The sequence below is a fragment of the Mirounga angustirostris genome, unplaced genomic scaffold (genome assembly GCF_029215605.1).
Source record: "Mirounga angustirostris isolate CCGP_5_RB_7025 unplaced genomic scaffold, mMirAng1.0.hap1 SCAF_5, whole genome shotgun sequence".
NCBI lineage: Eukaryota > Metazoa > Chordata > Mammalia > Carnivora > Phocidae > Mirounga > Mirounga angustirostris.
Window position 1 is genome coordinate 158,024,388 of NW_026991713.1, and position 18,163 is coordinate 158,042,550.

Consider the following 18,163-nt stretch of genomic DNA (forward strand, 5'->3'; position numbering starts at 1 on the left):
CTTCTTGATTTTAGGGGTGTTCGATCTCTGACCTCCGGAACTGTAAGATAATAAATTCGGGTGTATTAAACTGAAACGTTTGTCGTCATTTGTTACAGCAACAAGAGAAAAGGAATCCAGTCTCTCTCTGGGTGGGATGGAGAAGGCTGACTTATGGGGTTTGCCATCGGTGTGTGAAATGAAAAACCATGTGTGGAGGATATTGGCAAGAAAGTGGCTGAAATGATCGTCCTTGGAACCTGGACCTGATGAAGAGAAGAGATGAGGAAAAGAAGTGAGGACTGGAGGACAGGGGAGGGCCTGGCAGTGAGCAAAGGCTGAAGCAGGGGTGCAGTGGGAGTCAGGGGAGGAAGGCCCGAGCCCCCACCAGCTTGGTAGGCTGTTTGAATTTCTAAGGCAGAGGCGGGGCCTTCAGGGAATGACTGGGATCTAGGAGTGACCTTGGAGGGGGTGGCTGAGTCAGAGAGAAAGAGAAGGTCACTGGGAAGGAAGAGGTGACCTAATTCCATCTCATAGGTCAGCTGAGGTTCAGGTACATTTGGGGGGAAATCACCTGCAGGAGCCTGTCCTTGCACCTTGCCCAGCCGGTAATCTGCCGCTGGGCTGGGGGTGCGGATTGCACGCGTGTGTGGCGTCTGGGTACACCGCGGGGTAGGACCGAGTACTGGGAGGTGTGTGCCGTGTGATGTGCACCAGGACTCGGGGAGGACAGTGGTCTGTCTGGTGGACACGCGGGGGACGGGGTCCACCTGCACCTGTTGCGGCATGTGCGGGTGCCGTGGGGGTCCGGACGTGCGGAGCGAGAGCGCGGGGTGCGTGCGTCGGCGGTGGAGGGGCCGGGTGTTGTGGGTACGAGTGGGTGCGCGGGACGGGAGCCGGGCGGCCTGGGCCCTGGACGGCGCGGTGGCCCGCGGTCGGCGCCGCCAAGCTCCGCCCGCGGGCGCTCCCGGGCTTCCCGCCCCCTCGGCCGGCTCCCTCCCTGTCCCCGTGGCCGCGCGCGCTCCCAGCGCCGGCGCCACAGCCTCCCGGCCGCCGCCGCCGCCGCCACCGCCACCGCCACCGCCGCCGTCTGGAGCCGCCACGGGAAACAGGTATGACAGCGACCCCGGACGAGCGCAGGGGCCGCCCTGCCGCGGCGCCTTCCTCCGCGCGCTCCGTCCGCCCCGCCTCAGTTTCCCTCGCGGGGGCACCTGGGCGCTGGCGGCGGCGGCGCCGGGGGGACCCGGCCTCGGGGCGCAGGGGGAGGACGGCGCGGTGACAAAAGCCCTGGGAGCGGGAGGCAGGGGGTGGGGGCGGGAACCCGGCGAGTCCCGGGAGCGTCGCGGCGGTCCTGGGCGCGGAGGGGCGGGGTGAGCTGTCGTCTGGGAGGGTGACACCGGCGAAACCCGTGAGCGCCAACTCCCCGCCGGGTGTCGCCAAGCAAAATGGCCGGACTTCAGCCACACAGCATCCCGGGGAGGTGGGCCTCTGTGGTGCTCCCATTTCATAGACGGGGAAACTGAGGGGCAGAGGGCGGCGAAGCTTGCCTGCGTCCGGGTGACAATTACCGAGCCCAGGAGTCTGACCCCAGAGCCTGCGTCCTGGTCTCTCCTGGAAGCCCCCCCGGGGGACCCCGGGATCCCGCCGGGTCTCTGCGTGGCCCCCTGCTGGGGAGGAGGCCAGATCCCAGCGCCCTGCTGCCACCCCAGAGGGGCTGTGGCCTGGGAATTCCTGTAGTCCTAACTTTTCCGTGGTCGCCGGGCAGAGGACAGTTGGGAACAGTGGGTGGGTGTGGTGGCACGGAGCAGGCCCTTCCCATGGCAGCGTGGAGGGAGAAACTGAGGCATGGACAAGTTTAGGAAGGAAGCAGCAGAGCTTCTCCCACCCATGAGAGGCACCAGGGAGCCAGGTCAGGACAGTCTTTGTCCCTGCGGTTGTCCCTGGCGGCAGAGCCCTTCCAGAGTCCACTGGGGACTTGTGGAAATGCTCCCCTGAGGCCTAAGCATCCCTGTGGCCCCCACCTGGTGTTCACTGGTGACTCGACCTACCTACCCACTGAATGGTGTGATTCCAGGAGGAACACAGGGATCCATCCACCCCCCCTTTGGCTATAACCTTCCAACCCCTGCCCTCCCTGCTCCATGAAGGTAACCACCTTCATAACTTGGGGTGTTCCTTCTAGACCTTTCCTACACCTATGCAGTCACATATATGCGTACCCACAGAAAGTATATAAAATGCATAGTGATGTTGTGGGCAGATATTTAACAGAAAGGATATAATCTATCCATATTCTGCAACTTGCCCCCCCCCATCATTTCTTTGCGAGTTATCCATATTGTGCATATAAATCTAACTTGGTCATAAAAATTTGGGGGCTTTTAAAAAAAGATTTATTTATTTTAGAGAGAAAGAGAGTGGGGGATGGGGGGAGAGGTAGAGGGAGAAACTGTAGCAGACTCAGTGCTAAGCTGCACCTCAGAAATGGGGGCCTGATCCCACCCCCAGCCGAAAGCAAGAGCCTGATGCTTAACAGACTCTACTACCCATGTGCCCCCCAGGGGCTGTTTTTTTATTTCAGCTTTTTCCGTAAATTGACATCTCTAGGTTAAGTAAGATTTTTATGCTTTGTCCTAAACTAACTTCATGGGATCTGAATTTGTGGGACAACACCCTCTCTTCTCCATTGCACACGTGCACGAATGCACACGTGCACAAGGTACACACACACGCACATGCGTACACATCGTGTACGTGCATGCACATGTATACATGTTTTCACACAGGTCTACACATGCACACACGCCCATGTTCGCACGTGTGTGCAACACACACACAAGCACGCACAGGTGCACATATGCACACTTCTGTCTGTGAGCAAGGACAAACATGACACCCCCTCTAGCTGCCGTCTCTGCTGAGCCCAAAGGCCTGGGTCTGAGCCACGCCACAAGCTCTGCCTGTCCAGGCTCCGGTGGGCAGAGTTTCCGAAAGGGACAGCGTCCAGGGATCCTCTCTGGATGCCCCCAGTGCCACCCTCACCTTCCAATAGGAGCCAGGGTAATTAGGAAAGGTGGCTGGCAGATGGGAGTGTCCTAGGTCTTATCTGTGTCCCACACACTTTCCAGGTCCAGTCTGGGGGATGAGAGTGTGCATGTGCACTTTGGTGGAATGCCTGAAAACAGCCAGCTGGGGAGAAGCTGGAATCAGGTGGCGCTGGCCTTACCGTCCCAGCTCCACTGCTTCCTAGCTGGGGCAGTTCCCTTCCCCTGTGTGAGCCACAGCTTCCTCATCCGCATCACGGGGATGAGGACAGTGGCAGCCTTCCAAAACGGTGGAGTGCATCAATGGGATGATGAAACAAAACACTCACTCAGAGCATCGTCAGCCCTCGGTAAGCAGGAAGTCTCGTCCCAGACAGGGGAGACCCAGAGATGGTCCCTGGGCAGAGGTGACGCTCTGAATCACCATTGGGTCCGTCATTTCTTGTGCACACCCCAAGTCCAGGCTGGAGAATCCTGAGTGCTGAGTGGGCTGGAGGATGAGATTCCTGGTTGTTGAGCGTCAAGCTCAGCTCAGAGGCATCCAGAAACATCAGGGCATCTGCAACAGGTGAGCTGTGCTCCTGGCCCTGAACCAGGGTGCAGCCATGAAGTGAGCCAAGGTCCCCTTGAGATATGAGAGACAGCAGAATTTGCAAAGGAGGCCCGTGGGCAGCTTTTGTGAGGCCCATCCTCCTTTTTACATTTTAGATTACTCTCAAATTTTAAAAAGTGGGAAATGTCACATAAAACTCTGTATCTCTGGATCCTCTTGAGAAATCAGAAAAGTGGACAACTCTGGGCCCAACATTCGGCTGCCCCCTTCGATGGGACGGGCACCTTCCCCACAGTCCCCACCTGGCCCACTCCTCATTCGTAAAGAACAGCATACCCCAAAACTTGGTAACCTAGACTCCCAGCCAGCTTCTATATCAGCTCTGCCACAGATTAGTGGTGTGGTCTCTGGCAAATTATTTAGCATTTTTGTGACGGCATTTCCTCCAAAGGAAAACAGGGATACTAAGTAGCACTTGCCTTAGAAAGTTATTTTAGGCATTAAATGAGTCAACAACCTAAACCTCTTAAAACTGTGTGGTGTGTGGTCCACACTAAGTGTTGATGATGATAATGGTGATGTTAGCTGCCTGGTCCCCATGATAGCGTAATTTGTACTCCACAGTGTACTTGATATAAATAAATGCCGTGGAAATACAAGTGAGGGAGGGAGAAAGAAAGGAAAGGAATACTTTGAGACCCTTTTTCAAATAAGATGCTGCCATCCTAGATATTTTTTCTTTCCAAAGTAGGAAGAGGACAGCTTTTGAAGGAAAGATACAAAGAGGAGGGGATTCTAAGGTGGGTTTTGAAGGATAGATAGGAGTTTCTCTGGAGCCGTAGCATGGAAAAGGCATTGCCGTACAGAGGAGACAGAAAAGGACCTTGAGATCACGATGGGGCTTATGGCAGGAAAGGGGATGAACATTTTTTGCATACCTACTATGTGCAGGTGCTCTTATAATCGCTGCCCCTGGGGGGGCGGGGGAAAGCTCACAATGCCCCTGGGAATCAGGTCTGTGATCCCCATTTAGCGATGAGTCAGAGGTTCAGGGAGGGTGAGCACTTGCCCAAGAGCTTGCACAGTGGGTCAATGGCAGAGATGGGGTCAGACCCCAGATCTGTCTGGTTCTAAAGCCTGTGCACCCTCTCTGAGCCTGGTTTCTCCTTGTAAAGTGGAGATAGTCCTACCAAAACCTACTGCACAGGTTTTTTGTGAGGATCAGATGAGAAAATTAATGCACAGACCTCAGCACGCGACCTGGCAGAGAGCAGTTTCTCTGTTATTTTTGTTTGAACAAAGCCTGTGTTTCTCCAGGCCTCGCAGCCTCCCTCATACCAGATGGGGGAGCCCAGGGAGTGAATGAATGACTTGGGCCAGCGGGTCTCAAAGTGTGGTCCGTGGACCAGAAACTTTGGCATCAGCATCAGCTGGAGCTGGTTAGAGGTGCAGATTCTCAGACACACACTAGACCTACTGAATCAGAGACTGGTGCTGGGGCCCTGTGTTTTTACAGGCCCTGCAGGTGGTTCTGTGTGTGCTGAAAATTTTCAGGATCGCTGGCCTAGAGAAAAACTTCAAATGAGACCCCCTTTAACCAGCTGCATCCAACTCCCACTAGACGGTGAGAATTTTCTCCACAGGGAACACCAAAGCTGGAGGATGTGTCCTACGACAGAAATACGTCCCCCTCCATGCTGGACAGTTCCTGAGAGGCCTAATGGAGTTCTGGCGTTTTTATTCTTTGGAACTTGCTCTCCTTTCTAGTCTTGCAGCCTCTAGTCTGCCCACCTTGAGGGTCTGGGGCAAGATTTGACTTTCAGAGGAGCTGAAAGTGAGGGATGCCCCAGGCAGCTGAGGACCTAACCCCTCCCCATAAAAAACCTGTTATTAGAGACCCTTTTGTGCCTGGGGACCTTGGTGGGCTGTCCCTTCCACCTGAGCCCCCATGAGAAAATACGTCCAGGCAAGAGTTCTGAGCAGTGGGGAATGATCCCAAGACTCTGCAGAAAGAACCATTAAGGAGGTCCCAGGTCAAGTGACAAGGTGAGTCCAGGCTGGGGACAGTAACATACTGCAGAGGACCTCCAGTAGAGAAGTAGGCCCCCTCCATGTGTCCTCCATGAAGCGCTGATCAAGAGTGGGAGGCAGTACTGGGATGCCTGGGTGGCTCAGTCGGTTAAGCGTCTGCCTTCGGCTCAGGTCATGATCTCAGGATCATGGGATTGAGCCCTGCATCGGGCTCCCTGCTCAGTGGGGGGCCTGCTTCTCCCTTTCCCTTTGCCTCTCCCCCCACTCGTGCTCCCTCTCCCTCGCTCTCAAATAAATATAATCTTAAAGGAAAAAAGAGTATGAGGCAGTATAGCATAGTGGGTGAAAGCATGGCCTTGCCTTAAAGATCCAAGTTGCTACGTCTGCCTACTTAAAAATTAGTATTTCCTGTATGACCCAAACCAAAAGCCCCCATAAGCCTGCATCTCAAACTAGTAAAAAAATATCTGTCACTTCTGTGGCAAAGAGTTAATTTCATGGACAAAGAGCTCTTGCAAATCAAACACCAAGCACCCCGTCCAAAAAAGAAAAGAGTAAAGGATATGATTTGGCTGTTCACATAAAAAGAAGTACATAAAAAGAAGCATAAATTCAAACAGACGAAAAGATGCTCAACCACTCTTCAAAAAAATTGCACAGCCAAACCACCCTGATTCTGTTTTCTACCTGCCAGATCCCTGGGTAACACTCCGTGTTGGAAATGGGGGTGGGGGTAACCAGCACGTTCCTACTCTGCCGGTGGGGGCACAAATTGGGGCACCCATTGGGGGGGTGCGAGGGGGTTAGGAAAACTGTCAATATTTAAGAGGCCCATACCCCAGGGCTCTGCAATTTCATCTGCAGGAATTTACCAGGTGGATATCTGCATTGGGCACAGCATGTTAGAACAAAGATAGTGAGCGTTGTGCATAAGAGCAAACAATTGCAAAGTAAACACCCATCAGAAAGGAGCAAAGTACGGTACCTGTGGGAACAGCCACACAAGAGAATATGATGTAGCCATTCAGAAGAAAGCAGTAGCTCTTTATGAATGGATGTGGAACCGTCTCCCAGATATATTGTTAAAAGAAAAATGCAGGGTATGGAACAGTATATAGTATTCTACCATCTGTATGCATAGAGCCCCTTTACAAAAGGACGACATAAGCATATATATGTAGATATTTGCATATGCACATTAAACCCTGGGGGACACTCGGGAAGCCTGTGATAGTGGTTGACTTTGGGGAGGGAAGCAAGACATATCTTTTCATTGGATACATTTGATACTCTTTAGAAGTCTTCCCCCTATACGGGCTTAGAGTGATAAACTCCAGCCACACACGTCTTCCTCCTTATTTAAAACAAGCATAACATTAGAGATAGGGTGAACTCCCTTTTTGATCGCTCCCCAAGTTATATATGTTTCCAAATAAAAATGAATTACTGTTTTTAAAAGTAGGGCCCTTGATGACGAAAGAGCAAGTATTGTATGATTGCACTTACAGGAGATTCTTAGAATAGGCAAATTCATGGAGACAGACTACAATAGAGGTTACTAGCTGGAGGAGTGGGTGCTAGGGTTCAATGGGGACATAGTGTCATTCCATCTGGGATGGGGCAAAAGCTCTGGAGATGGACGGTGGTGACAAAAGCCTGACAGTGTCAACCTACTCAGAAGAGTGCGTGATTCTTGATCTTGGGGTCTTGAGGTCAAGCCCCACGTTGGGTGTAGAGATGACTCAAAAACTTAAGAGAAAATGATTAAAATGGCAAGTTTTATGTTGCATAGTTTGCCACAATAGAAAAAGTTATAGATGACTCAAAAAAAAGTCGGGACTTTGACATCAGATTGCTTGCGTTCCAGTCCTTGGTGCCACCACTTCTGAGATGTGACTACTTGGTCAAGTGTGTGTACTTCTCTGAGCCTCAGTTTTCCCACCTGCAAATGGGGCTGTCCAAGAGTCATGGTTCACAGGAATCCTGCGAGGATTAAATGACTTTGTCCATGCAAAGTGCTTGCTCTGCATCTCTGGGATTATCATAGGAGGTCAGGATGAGGAGAACAGGGAGGTCAGAATCAGCCACTGGACCAAATATCAAGACTAGCGGGTTCAGATGGGGACAGTGTCTAAGGAGTTTATAAAAGGATGATCATCTATATTTTTATTTCGCTTTGTCTTTGCAAAGTTAAAAAATTCTGTGTTTCCATAATGTAAATTACAAAATATAAATGCAGAAGAAATCTTCCTAGCTGGTGGAAATACACAAAAGTTGCAGTGATTCTTAACCTGGGCCTGCTAACCCCCAGAGGTCAGAATCCTGGCTCTGTGATTCTCCACCGTGTGACCTCACACTGTGTGACCTCAGGAGGAACACCTTCCCCTGCAGAACTCAGGGAAAGTTGAAAGATCAGAATCTGGGCCTGGCTGTGTGTGTCCAGGGAGGGGTGATGTTCAAGTGGAGAGCAGACTGGTTGGTTGCAACTCGCAGGCTGTTGGAACAGGAGCTGGTCCTGTTGTGACCTCTCCATGCTTCCGTTTTCGCTTCTGGAAACTGGAGATGATACTAAGTCTCACCTCAGTAGGGATATTATGAAGATGAAATGTGTCCAGTGCTTAGAACAGTGCCTGGAACACAGTAGGTCCTAAATAAACGTTTGTTAAATAAGTAATTTGAAGGAAGCCCGGAAGTGTTAGCACTTTTGTTTTTAAATGAGAAATTTCTTTTTCACGCTAAGGAAATGGAGGCCTAGCCAAGATAGAGTCATGGGGCTGAGCTGAAGCTGAAGTGAACCTGGTGGGTTTGCTTGGAGGTGAGGGGTGCCCAGCAGATGCGGGGTGGGGCCGTAGGAGACAGAGGCTCAGAGAGGCTCAGGACTTTGCACAAGAGGCCACATCACGATTACAGCAGAACTTGAATTCAGCCCCAACTCACTCCTCCTCCTCAGTGCCTCCCTGACATGGAGAGTCTTGAGGACTGTGGGGGCTGGGGAGTCAGGGGCCACTGGTACCCCTACAACCAACAGAGCCCCTTCCTTGCAAACTTCTGAAACAACCCAGTCAGCCTTGCTTCCTCCTGATGTGCCAGGGAGCTCATTCCCAAGCCCAGGTCTGGAAGGAAGGCTAAGATCTGGCAAGACTGGTGCACCCTCCTGCACGAGCTGCTGGAGATCTGGCTCCATGGAAGACCGGACTCGGGCTGCAAGGCAACCTCCCCAGACCAGCTCCCCCGCCCTCTGCAGGCTGATTCCTGAAATTCCACTGTGGGTCTCTCATCTCTGAATCGGTTTAGAGTTTGTTGATTTTCCTGGTTGAAAGGCACCACCTCTCACCCCAGGAAGGATCACATTTGTCCTTCCTCCGCCATTTGTGCTGCAATGAGGAGCTGGACGGGGGCTTTGTTGAGTTTGGTGAAAGAGACCACAAAGAACCTTTGGGGTCTGCGGCTGTGGACCTGAAGGCCGCCTTTGAAGGCTTTAGAGATGGGGGGTGAGGGGAGCGTGTAAAATGTTTAGACATGTGCTTGGCACCTGCGGGGTGCTCCCTAATGGAAGGAGGCGCCACGTACTAGGCCAGGGGAGTCCTGGTTTATGGCAGGCTGCTTGGGGAGACAATTCCTGTCCTCAAAGGTCCTCAAAGCATGACCATCGAGGTTTACCCAGAGTCCTCAAGGGGCAGTTTGTCTAAGGGTTGAGTTTGGGAATCAGACAGTTCGGCGTTGGAGCTGGGCTCTGTGTGACCTTGGGCTTGATACTTAGCCTCTGAGCCCCAGTACTGGCCTGTGGACTGGGGACACTCCCGCGAGGGCTCTCTGCAACTAAGTGCGCAGCACCTTAGCTCAGGGCCGGCAGGTCCCAGCTCCACCCTTCTCACTTCTCACTGCTCCAGTGAACTCCAGAAAGGCTGCGCTGTTCTGCCCAGCTTCGAGAATGGAGGAGGGTGGGGCCGTGGGAGGAGAGGCCAGCCCTGAGAGGCCAGGAGGAACACCTTCCCCTGCAGAACTCAGGGAAAGTTGAAAGATCAGAATCTGGGCCTGGCTGTGTGTGTCCAGGGAGGGGTGATGTTCAAGTGGAGAGCAGACTGGTTGGTTGCAACTCGCAGGCTGTTGGAACAGGAGCCGGTCTGATGCCTCTGACACTAGAGGACACGGGTGGCAGCCCAGCCACGGAATGACGGGCCCAGTGAGCAGGTCTCCACCCCACCCCGCCCCCCAGTACCCATACAGAAGGCAGAACCTGGAGGGTAGGGTGGTGGTTGGGGGGCAGGGGAAACAACATCTTCCAGCATTTAGGGGGTGTTTCCTGAATGCTACAACACTCGTCCACAGGGATTTAAACTTCTAGAAGGCAAGGTTTTGTCTGTTTTCTTCACTGCTTTGCCACTGCAGCAACGGGCCATGAATTGGACCGACAGCGCTGAGCGAGCCATGTCTCCCAGCCCCCAGGAAGCCCTTTGATCCTTCCTCTGAGGCTCCCTCTCCATCCTCATTTGGACTCCTGAACTCCCACTGGGGCCCACCATTGGCTGGACAGGTGGGGCTGACTTCTTGTTGGATCTTATGACCTAGTTGGCTAAAAACCCCAGCCTAAAGACCTCTCCCCAAGGCCAGACAGCTCCCCAAAGCTTGTCGTTCCCTCGAGGAGGTGTGGCCACCCCATCAGGGAACCGTGTTGCTTTGCTTGCCTTACACATGGGGATGAACTGGCTTCAGTTTCTCTTCCAACGTGTGATACGGTTCCTCAAATAAACGCTGTTGAGGCCCATGTGACTTTCTTCTCTACAGTAATAATAATAAAAATGGACAGTGTTTTTTAAGTGTACCTTCCATGCCAGGCTCATGCACTATTTCACAGAATTCTTTGAGCAGCCATAAAGGGTAGGTACACATATTCTTCCCATTTGACCCCTGGAGACACTGAGCTCTCTCACTGCATGATCTCCTTGTATCTTTCCCACAATCCGGTGAAACAGGAGGTGTCATTGTCTGCATTTTGCAGAAAAAAAATAAGGGCTCAGAGAGGTTAAGTAACTTGCCCAAGGTCACACAGAACTAGCAAATGGTGGGGCCGGGATTCAAACCCAAGCAAACGATCTGACCACAGAGCCCACTCTGCTCTCCCCATCCCGCCTCTTCTGGGCTTCCAGGTGTTATTTGAGAAGTGGGTGCGGAGGAGGAGTGGAAATTTTTACTCCATGACTTGGTTCTTGAAGCCTTTGGCTCACCTGCAGCCAAGTGTAAGGTTTCAGCCGTTTCCTTCCCAGGAACTATCCTGGGTCACCGTGCGGGTAAGGATTCAAATCTCCCCCAACAGAGAGAGGCTGCCCAGAGCCCAGCTTGCGTGTGTCTGTGACTCTCAGGACAGCAGCCCCTCACCTTCCTGGGTACCCAATTCGTAGCCTCTAAATTTTCCTGGAGGCCTAGCTTCCTCCTGCCCAGGGGTTGGGCCTGCCTCTCAACAACTCAATTCCAAAACTTGGACCCAAGGCCCAGAAGACCACGCTGGATTTTAGAGATTGGCAGGAAATGAAGACCTAGTTGGAAAAGGCCAAGAGCCCTTTCCCTCTTTCTTGTCTTTGATTCATGCCTTTCACCTAGTGTTTGAGGAGGAAGGTGTTCACTTCATAAACTCCAGTGCAGTGGGACCCACTTTGTGGATCCAGGGCACGGGTGCCCAGCTGACCCAGCACTTACAGGGCGCTGACATAGGACAGGCACAGCGAGCCACGTTTGGCCTGACTTAGCTCCTATAATCTGCACAGTACCCCTATCCAGTAGGTATATCATTGCCATCCCCACCATTGTCATTGCTATCATTACCTCCTTCATCGTCATCCCTGCCCCATCATCACCTTCATCGCTGTCATCATCACCTTCACCATCATCATCCCCATCATCATCACCTTCATCATCCCATCATCCCATCATCATCACCTTCCTCACCATCATCTCCATCATCACCTTCAACACCTTCGTGACCATCATCATCACATCATCCCCATCATCACCATCATCACCAGCAGCAACATCATGGTCACCCTCATGGCCTCCCAGACCCAAGGCCCAACATGCAGATGGGGAAACAGACCCCGAAGACATGACACATCCATCTCCTAGAAAGATGGTTAAGAGTTTGGGCTCCAAAGTCCGAAAGACCCAGATTTGATTCCTAGTTCTGACACTTTCTAGTTGTGTGGCTTTGCTTCAGTGATCTAACCTCCCTGAACCTCAGAGTCCTTGTCTGTAAAATGAGGGTGATCACAGTTCCTGCCTCATGGACTTGTGACGAAGATCACATGAGCTGGTGCAGGTAAACCCTGGCACAGGGCCTGGCTCAGATCATAAAAGCAAAGCAAACATAGGGAGATACTCTGGTAAGAGGAGAGCCTGAGTGTTTGGTTAGGAGTTGCCAGCTGCCTGGATGGTGAGGGGCAGGTGCTGCCCAGCGTGAGAACGGGCGCTGTGGGGCCAGTTCAGGGCAACCTGGAGGCAGGGCTGGAGGAGGATGGAGGAAGGAGTCCCAGAAGGAACCAGCCACTTCCTGCTTCTGACCCAAAGCCTTCCCCAGAGCTGCCAGCCTGGCGCCTACCATCCATGGTGGCATAGCCTGCTGGGCCCTAATCCCTTTTTGATGATATAGTTCCAGACAGCAGTAAGAGTAAGCATCCAAGGTCAGTCCTATGCCAAGCAACCGTGAGCATTTCCAAGGCTGCTGTGAACAGCTAGGTGGGCTCTGTGCTCCACAACTCCACGGGTATCATTCACATAGACTACACTGTGATTGATGCCACCTAGAGTTGTGCAGTACACAACCTGCACAGCCGTATGGGGCAGCTTTCTGAGGCTCCTTCTTCCTGGAGAGGGTGCAGAATCTCTCTTGGGTGCCCCAGGTCTGGCTGCAATTCAAGGCAAAGAAGATTGAGTGGTGTCTAGATGCCAGTTGAGATACAGAGAGACCAGCTGTGCTACCTAAAGCTTGTCCTTGAGAAGACTGTGTCTGGCATTGTGGTGACTGGTGATAGTGATGGATTATTGATTGTCCTTAACGTAGATTATTGAGAGCCCGTAAAGCAAAGTGGTTATGAAAGCAGGCTCTGGAGTCAGACGGACGTGGGCTCGGTTCTGCTCTACTTCTCTTGCTGTGTGACTTTGGGTGAATCGTCTGACCTCCTCTGTGTCTCAGTCTCCTCATCTAGAAAACAGGTATATAAAAAATAAAAATACAAAATGGGCATCTAACAACATACACAGGCATGTATTAGTTCTCTGGCACAGAGTTGCTGTGTGGACATGAGGTGAGGCAGGCCAAGCTCTCCGCCTGGTGCCTGCCATACACTTAAGTTGGTCACTACATGTTAAAACTAATGATGGTACCAGTCCGGAGGGTGGGGCTCGGAGTCGCCCACTGGAAGGCAGCGCCCTGAAATCCTGCCAGGGTGCTGAAGGATTGGGGGCCCGATCTGAAGTCTGTGGCCCAGAGCCAGATCAAGCAATACTTGACGGGGCCCTGTCAACACAACCTTTTCATAATCAAGTGCTACTAAGGTTGCAGAGATTGTGTAGGGGAGATGGTGTGGGAAAATACAGGGAAGGAGAAGGCCTGCACTCCTGGACTTCATGCCCTCCATTCATTCCTCTAGCCCAGGGGCCAGCAAACTATGGCCCCAAGACCAGGCTCGGCCCACCATCTCTCTGTGCAGCCCGTGAGCTAAGAGCGGTTTTTCTGTGGTTGGAAAAACCAAGAGAGGGGCACCTGGGTGGCTCAGTCGGTTAAGTGGCTGACTTGTGATTTCGGCTCAGGTCATGATCTCAGGGTCGTGGGATCGAGCCCTGCATTGGGCTCCATGTTCAGTGGGGAGTCTGCCTGTCTCTCTCCCTCTGCTCCCCCCACTGCTCACCGCTCTCTCTCTCTCTCTCTCAAATAAATAAATAAAATCTTTAAAAAAGAAAGAAAATCAAGAGAAAAGTAATATTCCATTAACGTGCAAATTAAATGAAATTGAAAATGCAGCGTTCATAAATAAAGTGCTGTTGTAACACAGCCACGCTCAACCATTTCCTCTCAGCTCTGGCTGCTTTTGCATTATCATGGCTGCACAAGGTAGTCGTGACGGACCGGGAGACCCTCAGAGCTTGAGCTAGTACCGTCTGGCCCTTTACTGAAAAAGTTTGCACACACCAGCTGTAGCCTGACGGTTCTCAAACTCTGCTGCACATTGGAATTACCTGGGAGCTTTTTAAAAGCACTGGGCTCATGCCCCAGACCAAATCTATCGGGCTGTCTGAGGGTGGGAGTCAGGTGTCAGCATTTCTCAAAGATCTACAAGTGATTCTGTTATGCAGCGTATGGTACTTTTCCTACCCCGAGGCCTGTGAGCATGTTTGCAAGCTGGTGCACCATGGGTCTTATGTTGTGTGACCCACACAGTAATTTTTAAATTAGGAAATTTCACGTTGGCATCTGGGTTTCCAGATGCTCTTGGAAAATGGGAAGATCTGGGCCTCCTGAGCTCACACTTCCCAATGGCAATAATCGCGGAGGGTGGGGCTCGGAGTCGCCCACTGGAAGGCAGCGCCCTGAAATCCTGCCAGGGTGCTGAAGGATTGGGGGCCCGATCTGAAGTCTGTGGCCCAGAGCCAGATCAAGCAATACTGGTTGATCCCCGAAAGCATTTGAGTATGAGACTCCCTGACTTACCGGTAGAGAACCCTAGGCCAGCACATCTTGAATTTTAACATGCACATGTGTGCCCTGGGGTCTTGGCAAGTGCAGATTCTGATCCAGTATGGCAAGTGGGGCCGGGATGTTGTGTCTCTTAACAAGCTGCTAGAGGTTGCTGATCTGGGGTCCTGGTGTACTTTGAGTAGTAGGCTGAAGGCCTTCATTCTCAAACTTGAGCGTGGCCCAGAGTCTCCTGGGCAACTGTTTAAACCCAGAGTTTGTGATTCAGGAGGTCTGGGGTAGGACCTGAGGACTTGCCTTTCTAACCAGTTCCCAGGTGATTTGGCTGCGGCTGGTCTGGGACCAGACTCTGGGAATCATTGTTCTCAGCTGTGCACTGCAGGCGTGACTCATTGGCTCTCACCTGGGGTGAGGGTGCTCTGAGGTCCCCCAGATGGCCAAATGTCTGTTCCCTCTGAGGTCAAATTCCTTGACACTCAGCTGTTGCCAAGGGAATAAGGTCTTTGTTGACTTCTTTAGTCAGTTGTTTCGTTGACCAGACCCAAGCGGCCTCCTCAAGTTCAAACCCACTATTTAAAGACGTAGCGGGGGACCTGGAGACAGGAGAACTTTCTGTCCGTGTGTTGCAAACCTCTTCCCCATTCCAGGGGGTTCCGATCTGTGCATCTTACCAGAAAGGTCACCTTCAGGGAGGTCTTGCATTAGATACCATGGGGGTGGGGTATGTCCTGCTCAAGCAGATCAGAGCCCCAGATGTGGGGATTTCGGGGGCCCAGGCCTTCAGCTCCAGGCCTCTAGCCCCAGGCTGTGGCTGCTGTCACTTCAGGGATGTGGGCAGGGCCCTCTTTCCGGTCAGGCTGGGCCCAGCGCCATTCGCCACCACTGCCTTGAACAAGAATGACCACCCGGGCCAGGGCCAGTTCCCTGAAGTCCTTGAACCTGAGAGGGCAGGCAGCCAGATCTGGATGGGTGAGCTTAAGAAGATGAGAGATTATGAATTATTTCACTCGCTTCCTGGACCCTCCAGAGCAGGGACTCACTGACTTCAGGAGCTCTTTGCTTCCAGAAGCCAGAAACCCCCGCCTGCTGTCAGGCCCAAGCAGAGCCTTCAAGTCCCACTGGACAGGACAGCACCCAGAGTGGCCCCTGCAGGGGGCAGGCACACTGGGGAGCCTCGGACAGCCTTTGCGCAAACTCTAGCTCTCCACTCACCAGCTGGGCGGCCTGGGGCAGTCGGCTATGCTATGGATGCTGCGATTCCTTGCAGGACGGACTCGAGGATTAAAGGAGAAGATGTGGGTAAAGCCCCGTGACCGTTCCTGGCACACGTTAGGTGCTCAACCAATGGGAGTCTCTATCATCAGCATAATAGTAGATATCAGTTGTGATCATTTAGTTATGTAAACCGCTTTGCCACGGTCTCCCTCCCATTTTCCTGCAGCCTGGCAGACAGAACCTTGTTTATGCTCAAAAAAAAAAAAAAAAAAAGAGCACGCATTTGGCAGCAACTGTATTCATTTTTATATTCAATTCCTATTTAAGTGCCTTCTGTGTGTGGCCATGGTTCCAGGTCAGCGCTGTCCAGCATAAATATAACTCAAGCCACAAATCTGAGCCACATAAGCAATTTAAAATTTTCCTGAGAGTCCTACTTTTTTAAAAAAGAAAAAAGACATGGGTGAAATTAATTTCAGTAATATATTTTACCAAGCCCATATATTCAAAGTATTATCAACTAATGAGATTTTTAATTTTTATAATTTTTTTCAAGATTTTATTTATTTATTTGACACAGAGAGAGAAAGAGGGAGAGAGGCAGAGGCAGAGGGAGAAGCAGACTCCCCGCGGAGCAGGGAGCCTGACGTGGGGCTCGATCCCAGGACCCCGGGATCACGACCTGAGCCGAAGGCAGTCGCTTAACCAACTGAGCCACCCAGGCGCCCCAGAATGTGAATGTTTTATGTCTCTGTTTTTCATATGATTTCTTAGAAATCTGAATTGGCTTTTTTTACACCAAGAGCACATCTCCATTGGACTAGCAGAGTTTCCAGCACTCCCCAGTTGCCAGATGTGGTGGCAGCTTCTATACTGGACAGAGCAGCTCCATTACTGGGGTGACCAGACTGGAAATGAGGGAGGTGCAGGGTGCACCCACAGGGAGTTTAAAACTCCAGTGATCGGAGACAGACACGACATGAATGACTAGATTAGATAGTCTTCAAGGGCATCCGGTTCTACAGAGAAAGTAAATAGGACCGGGGGCTGGAGTACTCTGGGGGGGGGGGTCAGGTCACCCCTGAGAGGTGGCATTGGAGCTGAGGCTTCAAAGAAGAAGCTAGCCAGGGCCCCCAGATGGCTCAGTCAGTTAAGCGTCTGCCTTCGGCTCAGGTCATGATCTCAGGGTCCTGGGATCGAGCCCCACATCGGGCTCCCTGCTCAGCGGGGAGCCTGCTTCTCCCTCTCCCCCTGCCTGCCTCTCTGCCTACTTGTGCTCTCTATCTCTCTGTCAAGTAAGTAAATAAAATCTATTTTTTTTAAGATTTATTTATTTATTTGAGAGAGCGAGAATGAGAGAGAAAGAGTACATGAGAGGGGGGAGGGTTAGAGGGAGAAGCAGGCTCCTCGCCAAGCAGGGAGCCCGATGCGGGACTCGATCCAGGGACTCCAGGATCATGACCTGAGCCGAAGGCAGTTGCTTAACCAACTGAGCCACCCAGGCGCCCCAAATAAAATCTTTAAAAAAAAAAAGAAGAGGAGGAAGAAGCTAGCCCTATGAGGCTAGATCTAGGGTGAGAGTCCTCAACTCTGCCTATGTATCAGACACTGGGCAATTTTTAAAAAATGCAGAGCCAGAGTCACTGTGGATGAGGCCCTGGCATGGATGTCTTCTAAGAGCTTGCCGAATGACCCCGAGGCACGGCCAGCTTTTCTGTTCCGCTCAGTAGGAGCAGTAGGTGCAAAGGCCCTGAGGTGGAATGAGCAGAAGTGAGGACGGGAGAGAGGGGTAGGAGGTGAGTCTGGAGGGGGCAGGGGCCAGGCTCACTGGCCCTTGAAGCCATGATAAGAAGTTTGGGTTTTATTCTAAATGTGACAGGAAGCCATTGCTAGGCTGGTAGAAGGAAAACTTCAAGGTCTTTTTGCCAAAATTGCTGGACACTCACCTTTGTCTCTGTCTAAAAAAAAAAAAAAGTACCACAGTACCACCTATTGCCCTTCACCTGGAAAGAAGGATCTCCAAAGCATCCCTTGGTTGGGGAAGAAAAGACTAGCTTCACCCCTAAGCATAAATCATTCCTACTTGGGGGCAGCGGGAAGGACTCACGGATCTGGTCATCCCCAGTCCCAGATTCAGGAGGGGATCTGCCATTATGCTCACTTCTCACTCCTACCACCCTCATGCCACTGGTTACTTCTCTTTTTACTTCTCTTTTATTGGTCTGTTAGGGCTGCTGTGACAAAATATCACAGATTTTGTGGTTTAAACAACAAATTATTTTCCTATGGTTTTGGAGGCTGGAAGTCCAAAATCAAGGTGTCGACAGGGTTGGTTTCCCGGAAGCCTTGGCTGGCAGATGACCACCTTCTCTTTGTGTCCCCACATGGTCTTTCCTCTGGGAGTGAACATCCCTGGTGTTTCTTGGGGTGTCCAAATAAGGAGGCCAGTCAGATTGGCTTAGGGCCCGCCCTCCTGACTTCATTTTAACTTCATTGCTTCCTTAGAGACCATATCTCCAAATATAGTTGCAAGCTGAGGTACTGGGGGTTAGGGCTTCGACATACGAGAACACAGTTCAGCCCATAACATAGCTCCAAGTGGCAGGTGGACAGAGGGGGACCAGGTGCTTCCCACCTCATCCCCTCACCTACAAGCAA

At 51.9% G+C, this 18,163-nt stretch overlaps 1 protein-coding gene across 1 annotated transcript in view; it reads left to right on the forward strand.

Annotated features, from left to right (window-relative positions):
* Nucleotides 1–980: 980 nt before the first annotated feature.
* The window catches only part of SCNN1B (sodium channel epithelial 1 subunit beta), a 56,943-nt gene continuing 39,760 nt past the window's right edge, over nt 981–18,163 (forward strand). Inside the window, exon 1 of the mRNA XM_045871834.2 lies at nt 981–1,091. The gene's annotated coding sequence lies outside the window, so the exon portion shown is untranslated. The remainder of the gene's footprint in view (nt 1,092–18,163) is intronic.